Source organism: Macrotis lagotis, chromosome 7, assembly GCF_037893015.1.
Source record: "Macrotis lagotis isolate mMagLag1 chromosome 7, bilby.v1.9.chrom.fasta, whole genome shotgun sequence".
NCBI lineage: Eukaryota > Metazoa > Chordata > Mammalia > Peramelemorphia > Peramelidae > Macrotis > Macrotis lagotis.
Genome location: NC_133664.1, coordinates 102,038,598 through 102,048,947, shown reverse-complemented (window position 1 = coordinate 102,048,947; position 10,350 = coordinate 102,038,598). Strand labels below are relative to the sequence as shown.

Below are 10,350 nucleotides of genomic sequence, written 5' to 3'. Positions count from 1 at the left end.
GCAAAGATACTGTAGGGGTTTTGCTGTTTCATTCTTCAGTTCATTTTACTGATGAGGAAATTGAAGAAAATAAGAGTGAAAGTGACTTGCCCAAAGTCATACAACTAGTTAGTGTCTGAGGCTAGATTTGAATTGGAGATGCTATCTTCCTCATTCCTATCCCCGAACTTTATTCACTGCGCTATTTAGCTGCCCCATAGAGAATGAGGCTTGTAATATGTTTGTTAATGACATAAAGTTACCAGAGCTTAAAAGTCTAATTATTAGTATTACATCTATGAGCGGTCAGATGGTGAAGTGGATAGTCAGGTTTAAAAATACAGAAATATTAGGGGTGGCTAGGTGGTGCAGTGGATAGAGCACCGGCCCTCGAGTCAGGAGTACCTGAGTTCAAATCCAGCCTCAGATCCTTAATAATTATCTAGCTGTATGGCCTTGGGCAAGCCACTTAGCCCCATTTGCCTTGCAAAATCCTAAAAAAAATGCAGGAATATTAATAATTATTTATTTTATCACTTTGTAGAAGTATTTATCTTAATTTTTTTAAATTCTAAAGTTTTCTAAGTAAACTATATTTTCACAAATAGATATAATTGTGCTTCATCTTCGCCGACATTTTCCCCCAATTACTATTTCTTACTTTATTTCCATGGCTAGAATTTACAATTACATACCAAATAATAATGATGATATTGGCTAATTTTGCTTTGCTATAAGTTTTAAAGAAGAAAATCACTGCAGGTTATAGTAGCATATGCCTATAATTCTTGCTTTAGGGAGTTGAGACTAGTTAAGACTTGAATTCAGGTCTGAACTGCTATGAGGCTACAGATGATTGAGAGTAGTGTATACTCTGTCTAGCATTAGTATGGAGAACCCCTAGGAATAGGAAGCTGCCAGACTGCCTGATGAGGGGCAAACTCATCTAGGTCCGAAATGGAGTAGATCAAAGCTTCCATGTCAATCATCTTTTGGGTTGAACCCAGGAGTAGCCTTTATATTTCTAGCTTCAGAAAGATAAGAAGAATGAATCTCAAGGGAAAAAAAGATTAAGAACAAGACCACTGGACTAAAAGTCTATGCTGTACCACAAGAAAATTCCAATTCAATTAACAATTTTATCGAAAATATCAATAATGTCATCTTTAATATATTTAGATTAGATTTCCCAAATAGACTCAAGGATGATTCACATAAATGACTTCATTAATATTTATTCCATCAAGTTGAAAAGGCATTACCATGCTCAACTTATCATCAATAATATTTATGAAATATGAAGGAAGAGTTATGTATTCTAGTCATTAACAAATGTGGGAGTAAAAATAAGGCCTTAACTTCTGGTTTGGGTTCCACCCATTAGGAGCTTACTCAATTTGATATTATAAGAAATGAAATAATGACAATTTATGCTATTGATATTCGACCCTGGAGAGTTGCTTAACCTTCCTTTGCCCTATTTTCTTCATTTGCAAAGTAAAGAGACTGAACTATGTGATAACTAAGTTCTAGTTCTAATAATGTACAGTTCTATGAAGTTTGTTCTACCTCTTCATTTTCAATATTTTCTCCTTGCTAAAAATTAATACCATTTTTTTGGAAGTGGAAATTAATTTACCTAAACTAGCACTGAAAGAAAGTAATGAGCAAAAATGAAATCTATTTTGGTGAATGAATGAATAAATGAATAAAGTATCTATTAAGCCCTTACTATATGATGGAGATACAAATAGAAGAACATGATAGTATCAACTCTCAAAGAGCTCACATACTAAGGGGAAAGAACACCTATGAAAGTTTTCAGTTTCATGGCCCTTACATTATAGAAGTAAAGCATGATTCTTCTTTAATATCATCTTTGCTGATAAAATCATATCAATTTCTAATGTTAAAGCCCAAGTTAAGGACCTTAGTTATGAGAACTTTTTTTTCCTGAATCTTTAATAGGTATGACTGAAGCATCTGCAGGCAACTCTGTCTGCAATTTCATGAGACTTGCTTCGCAGGAAGATGACTATGAACACTGAACTAGAAGCACTGCAGTTCCAAAGATTTTTGAGTTCAGCGTCCTCAGCTGTCTCCATGAGAGTTTGAAGACAGATGGTAGGCAAGGTGGTGATGATTGTTTGGCCTGCTAACTCCTGTAACACTCAAAATGACTTGTTGCTTCAACTAAATTGACTTGCCTACCTTGGGAATTGGTAGGGATAACTGCATTCCTTTTTACCTGAATTTCTTCCCTACATGATGGCCAGGAGGTGTGGGCTAGAAGCAAGATGACTGGCATAGGGGATGCTATCATGGCAAGGGCTTTTGACCTAGGAAATAAATAAAAGAACAAGGAATTGAACCCAAATCTTTTGACTCTCAACTCAAATTGCTTTGTATGGTAAGAGTGATCAACACATAACATCATTACTTTTGTTTTCCAAGTATTAAAATACAAACATTCCACAGTACAAGAAAGCATAGCACTATTGTTTCATATTTCCTCTTCATGGCCTTCTATTTCCTTTCTCTTCTTGTTTTCGTATATAGTAGAATTTCACTCTACAGAAAACGAGAAGGGGATAGTCATGAGTCAATTTAGTGTATGCTGCAGTTTTCTTAGAAACTTTAAGGAACAGATGTGACTTGAGGTATGACACTTTGAAATGAGAAGGTAATGTCCTTATGGGACACTTGGAGTCACTCTTTTTTTAAGGTCCAGTGAGGAAACAGCTCTACCATGTCAGTGGCTAAAAACAGAATTTCTTTATTTTCTCAAAGTAATATAACCCCTCAGTTTAGTCATTTGTTTTCCTTGGAATATTCTGGAGAGTTCTATCAAATAATAAATGGTATGGACCATGATACATCATCAACTGCATCTAGCCACACTTTTCTATCAGAGGCAATGATTTGATCAAGGACAATCCCCTACCATGCCCTTTTTAGGAGGGAGGGATAAAGTAAATGAAAAAGTCCTGAACAAGTCAGTGAACTACTCTTGGTCTCAGTTTCCTCATCTGTGAAAGGGAGATAATAATTTATACCAGACATTTGTTGTGATAAATAAAGGAAATAATACATGTAAAGTGCTTTCCAAATCTTGTATAAATGCTGTAGAGAATCATTTTTCAGTCATTTCTAATTCTTTATGACCCCATTTGGAGTTTTCTTGGCTAAGATACTGAAATACTTTGCCATTTCTTTCTCCAGTTCCTCTTACAAATGAGGAAACTGGGACAGTGTTAAGTGACTTGCCCAGTGTCCCAAGGCTAGTAAGCTTCTGAGGGCAGATTTGAATTTAGGAAGATGAGTCTTCCTGACTCCAAGCTAGGCATTCTATCCACCTAGCTGCAGATATAATTATTATATTTTTTGTTATTATTTTGTTGTTGGTACTAATATCAGCAAAGGAGTTCTATTGGTGAATTAAAGGATGTGTCCATTTCAGTAACTTTTTGGACACAGATACAAATTACTTTTGAGAATAGCTGTACTAATTCACAACATGTCAACAGTATATTAGCATCCTTCTACCATTGTGGATTTTGTCATTCAGATTAGCAAAATCAGAGAGAATGAAATGAAATATTCATTGGTTTTAATGAGGAGGAGTGAGTCTTGTTCTACTTTAAACTCTGCTTAATCTGAATGGATCAAACAAAAAAAAATGTGTCTCATCTGCCAGTTACAAGCCTAGGCTATAGTTTGGTGGAAGAGACAGCTTATTATACATTCTGTTGTCTTCCCTCGAAATATTTTAAGCTGCCACCAGGTGGTAGGAGGGAAGCCTATACAACCAGGGATGTACAGAGTGAGCTCAGTCTTGAATTGTTTTTTTAAATCCCTATAAAATTCCCGTCTTTAATATAAAATTCAACAAACTTTTAAAAATCAAAACAAAACAGAGCAGTATAAAAGGCTCACTGAGCAAAAGAGACAAATGGAAAATCTTTTGGGGCATCAGATACTATATTCAGAATTAACTTTTTCTTTCATGACTCATCCCCAATTTAACTTGTTTTCCTCTGACCCTAATGGCAATCTCTCCTTTGCCGTTCCACCTCATTTCTTCATTTAATCTCTGGTGTTCTGCCAAGTACCAAACTAGAGAGCTTGAGTTTTAGGATTTAGAGCTGGAAGGTATTTCAAATAAAATCTAATCCAACAGTATCTAACAGGCAGTCAGACACCAGCATACAGACCACAGTGTTCTTGAATGCTGTAAGACGAGAATTTGAAAGCTATTTAACAAAATAAGTAAAAATTCAGTAAAATATAAATAATGTTAATATGTAGATTTATAACTCAATATGTACCTGCAAGTGATCATAACAAATAGCCTTCATTGCTATTTGAGTTTGATGACATTTATGTAATCTCACCTTTCTTATTTATTTTATAGAAGACGCTGAGATGTAGTGAAATGATGACTTGCCTCAGATGAGTTGCTAAATGTATCAGAGGCCAGATTTGAACCCAGAGAATTCAAAGTTGTTGATCTTTTCCATTAGAAGACATTCCCTCCATTCATCCACAATCATTTTTTTTCCTTTTTGAAAGGTTATAGTCATTCCAACTCCTTCACTTTCACTTTGAACATTAAGACTTTATGTGCTATTTGCTTTGAGGCATATTGACAACAGAAAAGAGTTTCCTTTCCCCTAATCAGTATTCCATTTCTATTTTCTACCTCCCTCAATTTGTGCAGGCTCTCCTCCTGAACAGAGCGTGCCTCCCCTTGGTTATTCCCAGAACCTTTATCTTTCTTCAAGGCTCAGCTTAGGTATACTTTACTCTGGGAATACTGTCCTCATCTTTCCAGGCTGCCTCAATCACTGGTCCCCTGATTGTTAATAGTGTCCTTCCTTTTCACCTATGTAAATATATTTTGTTGTGTCTCTGTCTCAAGGTAACATCTTTGAAAACAGATTTTTTTTGCCTTTATCATCAGATTTAAATTAATACAGGTTGAATTGAATTTTAATGGATTACTAATGAATGAATCTTTACCTCTCCCAGATAATTATGACAATAATAAAATTAGCTAATATTGAATACTTTAAGGACTATAAAGTATTATAAATGTATTAATTTTCATTTTTAAACCTGCTATCACATTTCATCCATGCAGGAAATTCCTTATGAGGAACTTATTCTACTAACTCAAAATAATAGAATATTAATGACAATTTATAGTTTTTAAAGGTTGCCCAGGGACACTAAGATTTTAAATGACTTGGCCAGCTTAACACAGATAGCAATATATGACTTGAACCCAGATTCTGTTATCCAGAAACCAGTCTTTTAGCCACTAAATTCCTCATCTTTTTAACACTGAATAATAACTGATATCCAAAAAAGGAAGTATGAGAAGTGGAAAGTGAGATAGCCTTAAAAACACAAAGATCCAAGTTCAAATCCTGTCAGACTTGTATGCATCTAGGCAAAACTTTTATTTATTTATTGTTTATTTATTTTGGTTTTTGCAAGTCAATGGGGTTAAGTGATTTCCCCAAGATCACACAACCAGGTAATTTTTATTTGTCTGAGACTGGAATTGAACTCAGGTCCTCCTGACTCTAGGTCTGGTGCTCTATCCACTGAGCCACCTAGCTGCCCCTTATGGCAAAGCTTTTAATCTCTCAGTATACTAGACATCTCTCCAAACTATAAACTGCAGAGAGGGTGAAGACTTGCTTTGAGAGAGGAAGCTTCTTCATCCATGAGTGTCTTAATGTGATAAAATCAAGTGCTCAATTTCTATTCCCATTTCTAAACAATTTAAGTCTTAAAAATGGAATGTTTACATGGACCTTCTCTTTATAAACCCTAAAATGTAGGTAGTCCAAGTTTTATCCCTGTTTTAAAGATGACATTCAATACTTTTTTGTGAGGTCTAATTTTTATAGAATTAAGAAGTGCCCCAAACTGATTCTCAATTTTAGTTATTCTGAGTTCTAGAAACAGTAAGTACTCTTTCCAAAAAGATATTTCCACACTCTATTTCTAGAATATTTGCATTTTAAAAGGAGTCATTCCCTCAATGCCATAATCCAAAGCAGGGACTAATGATGGGAATTTCAGGCCCAATAGCATTATCTCTTAGCAAAAACAGCAATTCTGGGCCAAATGAAAGAAGATAATAGGAGGAAGGGAGGAAAACATGAATTAATTTTGGATATGTTGCTTTTAAGATGTCTGTAAGACATTCAGTTTCTTCATCTGTGAAGATGAATATAATGAAATTGAGTGCTTAATTCCTATTTCCATTTCTTTAAACCTTAAGCTTTCATTGATCACTTTGGTATATTAAGTCATATTAAATCATTTGAACAACGTGCTCATCCTCTCAGAGATAACTCATTCAGGGATTTAATTGCTTCCTATCCAACAACCCTGGACATCAGTTTTTCTCCCTTTCTGGCAGCTCTCAATTATCTCAGAAAGAACAAAGCATTTTCATTACAACAAATGTCACCTTGGATAAGAACAACATCAGAATGAGGAACTCTGGATTTCACATCTGGCTTTACCAGTGATCTCTTTGGTTACAGAGACAAATCACTTAATCCAAGAGTGTTTCAACCCTCCCCATAGGTTAATCATCCTCACCCCAACTGCTTAGGCTGGTCTAAGGATTGACTAATCGAAGTTTGTTTATCAGGCAGGCAGTGAACAAAGCAGCAGAAATAATAATTATAATAACAGATCAGCTTCGGCTGACACATGGTGCAAGTGATGAGAGGTGGGGGGAAGTTAATTTTCCTAATGGATTTGAAGGCCTTGTGGCTCCTTTAAATTATTTTATGGCCTCTAATGATGGGGCTTAACTTTTATTCTTTGGGAGCTATGCACTCAAAACTGCAAACTCCTCAAAGAAAGCTATTCAAGTATTAGTTTCAAAGGAGGAAAAAAAATTTATTCTGCCCGGTTGGAGTAATTTTCTGCCTTTCAGTTGCTTGCAAGTGGCAAATAGTAACCTTTTTATTGCAGTGCTCTTTTGTGTCAGAGAAGACATAAAGTGTGCACTTAAAATTATTGCAGACAGAAAGCATCTAGGTGGGTGTTCCCTTCAGATTTAATTTGATCAAAATGTCCATGAATGTTAACCAGGTTTGTATTCCTGAAGAAGCATAATGCATGCCTAATCACTTTTTCCCCTTCCACCTTTGTTTTGCTCAGGGATTGAAATGGAAAAAAAATAAAAATCAAGTTTGGTTTCAAGCATTGAGGTTTCTAGTCAAGGTTGTAAAGTAAGTGAAGCTTACCCCTCCTTTTCATAGGAACTTTCATTCCTCCTATTCTCCAGGCTCTCCTTGTACCTGTTCTCAGAGAGGGAAAGAAAGGATCTAGCAAATTCATTCATACTAAGGTGTAACTGTTCTCCCTTTCTTTTACAGAAATGCTTTTTTAAAAAGCTGAGTAACATATCAACATTTTAGAGCCGAAAGAACCTTACATCTAAGATCTAAGTCCCTTTTTTGATGTACTTTAATTTCAGAGAGAAGGTACAAAAATGAATTATTAATGATGGCATTTCACTAGTTTGTGGAACATATTTTTGGGGAAGATGATAACAGTCTTCCTGGGTGCTCTCAAATCATACTTCATAGGCAATTATTTTTCCTACCTGTAAAACTAGCTATTTACATCAATTCCAACTATGAATTAGGTCAGAATTAGCAGCTGAATGGTACCGTGGCTAAAATACTATACTTAGAGTGAGGAAAATGTGAGTACAAATTTTGTCTTAGATATGTTGAAGCAGCACAACTTTAGCAAGTCATTGGACCTCTCTCAGCCTTAGTTTTCTCTTCAGTAAGGTGTGTGTGTGGGGGGGTAAAAATAAGACCTGCCTTATAGGATTACTATGAGAATCAAATGAGATCAAGGAAGGAAAAAAGAAAAAAATGAGATCCCTTTGGTAAGGCAAGTAAAAAAAAAAAGTACAGTCAAATCTGGCACCATCTGTGTGAAACTAAGAAATCTATCAACAAGCTTCTTCTAGGATAATAGGATGTTGATACCTTGTTGCAATAGCAGACATGGGAAGAAATCGCCTGTTATTACAGTATTTCCAGGCTGTAGTGTTCATTTACTTAGGGCTTGAGGGATCGTTTCTAAAAATCTCTCCTAGATCTTAATCTACCATTGTCTTTATCAGGAAGCCCTGTGTTTTGACCAGCTATTGGACCGAGTGGGAGGAATTTCTAAGAGGAGAAGAACAGATAAATCCGAATTTGAAGAAACTTCTATATAGAAGATTTTACCTATCTTCGTGGGAACTTGATAGAAGTTGTAACCTGAGCAAATATTTAATCAGAGGTGATTTTGGAAACAATCAGGAAGTTATTTAATTTTTTACATCTCTCTGAATGATGGGAAAAATTGATCACTAGAGAAAATGTCAAATTGATCTAAAAATACAATGTCTTCTGAAGACTGTGGTTAATCCTTAAAAAGTAGCAGTGTATGTATTTGTGTGTATGTGTGTGTGTATACATACATGCAAGTATGTATGCTTTAATGAACTGAAAGGATATGATAAAAAATTCTTTTACATCCTGGATCATGCAGTGTCTATTTCCCTTTCACAATTAGAAGTCCCAAAAGAGAACCTGGTTCTTCCCCAGTTTCAAATAGCAATAAAATGCTGCTCCCATATATTCTCAGTGGACAGACAATAAAGGAGAAAATTGGTCTACTAAAATGATAGTAGGGCATTGGAGATGGGAATAAAGGTGGTAGATTTGTTAAATAGTTATTTTGGCTCTAGCTTTTTCCAGAGACAAAGAGAATAGAGAATTGTTTTTGAATAATAAGACAAAGAAGATAAAATATAGGGATAGTGGGAGGCTAAAATACTTGAGAAGTACAACTTCAGACTCTGTGAAACAATGTGTGATGTAGAGTGAAAAGAGCAGCAGGTTTGTATTTGAAGCACCTTGCTTAGATATCTATTATCTGAATTGCTCTCCATCTTTGAATCCTTTCCTACCTCACTTCTTCATTATCATTGTTTTTACCAGGAGCCATGGTAATTTATTATGTCTGGTGACATCATATATCAATTTCTGATGTTGAGTCATTTGACAGTTCCATGGATTTTGGTGAGAAAAAACAAAAGATACTTGTATCTCCAATAAATGTGGCTTTAGCACCTACAGGATCACAGGGAGTAACCTGATTACTTCTCAGAATGCTAGTCAGTCCTGTCTTGGAAGTATTGTTGTTCCAAGGCTCCTTGCCCAAGGTCCAGGGCAATCTCCATCAGAGTCTGAGCAAAGATGGTGGTCAAAGTGGTGGTTATGGTTTGGCTTCTGTGGCAAATGATATCTTCTATCTCTCTGTGTTGTGGCAGTGCCAAACCTGGAGTCAGAAAAAGTAATTTTCCTGAGTTAAGATTTGATCTAAGATACTTATTAGCTGTGTGTCCTTGGGCAAGTCATCTAACTTTTGTTTGCCTTAATCCACTGGAGAAGGAAATGGTAAACCACTCCAGTATCTTTGCTAAGAAAATCCCAAATGGGTTCACAAGAAGTTGGACATGACCAAATATAACTCATCATCATCATCATCATCAATAACAGCAGCAGTAGCAGCAACAGTAGCCATAACATCTTTTTGTTCCATAGCTTCTGTAGAATATAAATTACTTAGAAGCTGAGATCATTTTATTTTCCTTCATATATCCTCTAATGTAGTATCTTGCACTTAGCTGGTACTTAAAATCTGTTGCATTAAATTAAATTATTTGTGGCCTTGGGAAAGTCATTTTACTTTTCCAGGTCACAGTTTTTTCATTTGTAAAAAGAGAGAGTTGGGCTATGATCTCTAATGCTTTTTCAGCACAAAATTCTTTTTATAAATTTTGAGTATGACTATAGATAATTAGTAAAAAAATCATGAGAGGCTGTGTGGTGCACCAGAGAGAGTAGTGGTCTTGGAATCCAAAATAATCTAGGTTCAAATTTCTTACTATCTGTGTAGCTTTGGGAAAATTATTATTTGGTTACTTATCTGTCACCTAAGGAAGTTGTATGTGACAATCACTAAAGTCCCTTGCAACTTCTAAATTTATAATGTGTGGATGTAGATTTCTAGAAATTCTTTGATTTACTAAAAGAATGAAGAGCAAGGCTGAGTAGAAATATAATTAGGGAACATTGTTGACAATGTGTTACTTATTTTTAGAAAAATGATAGCTAGGTGGCAGAGGGAACTGGAATCAAGAAGATCTGAATTCAAATTCAGCCTCAGATACTTACTAACTATGTGATCTTAGTCTCATTTTCCTTACTGCAAAATGGGCATAATAATAGAATCTATCTTACAAGGTTATTGTGAAAATCAAATGAG

The 10,350-nt window shown here is 35.3% G+C and overlaps 1 long non-coding RNA gene across 2 annotated transcripts; it reads left to right on the top strand.

Moving 5' to 3' along the window:
• Positions 1-1,951: 1,951 nt before the first annotated feature.
• LOC141493753 (uncharacterized) lies at positions 1,952-8,405 on the top strand. 2 transcript variants are annotated; one of them, XR_012470309.1, is made up of 3 exons: positions 1,952-2,103; positions 7,174-7,244; positions 8,156-8,405. It is a non-coding gene; the product is annotated as an uncharacterized LOC141493753 (long non-coding RNA). The 2 variants fall into 2 exon arrangements; XR_012470310.1 differs by lacking the exon at positions 1,952-2,103 and adding an exon at positions 2,335-2,389.
• Positions 8,406-10,350: the final 1,945 nt, after the last annotated feature.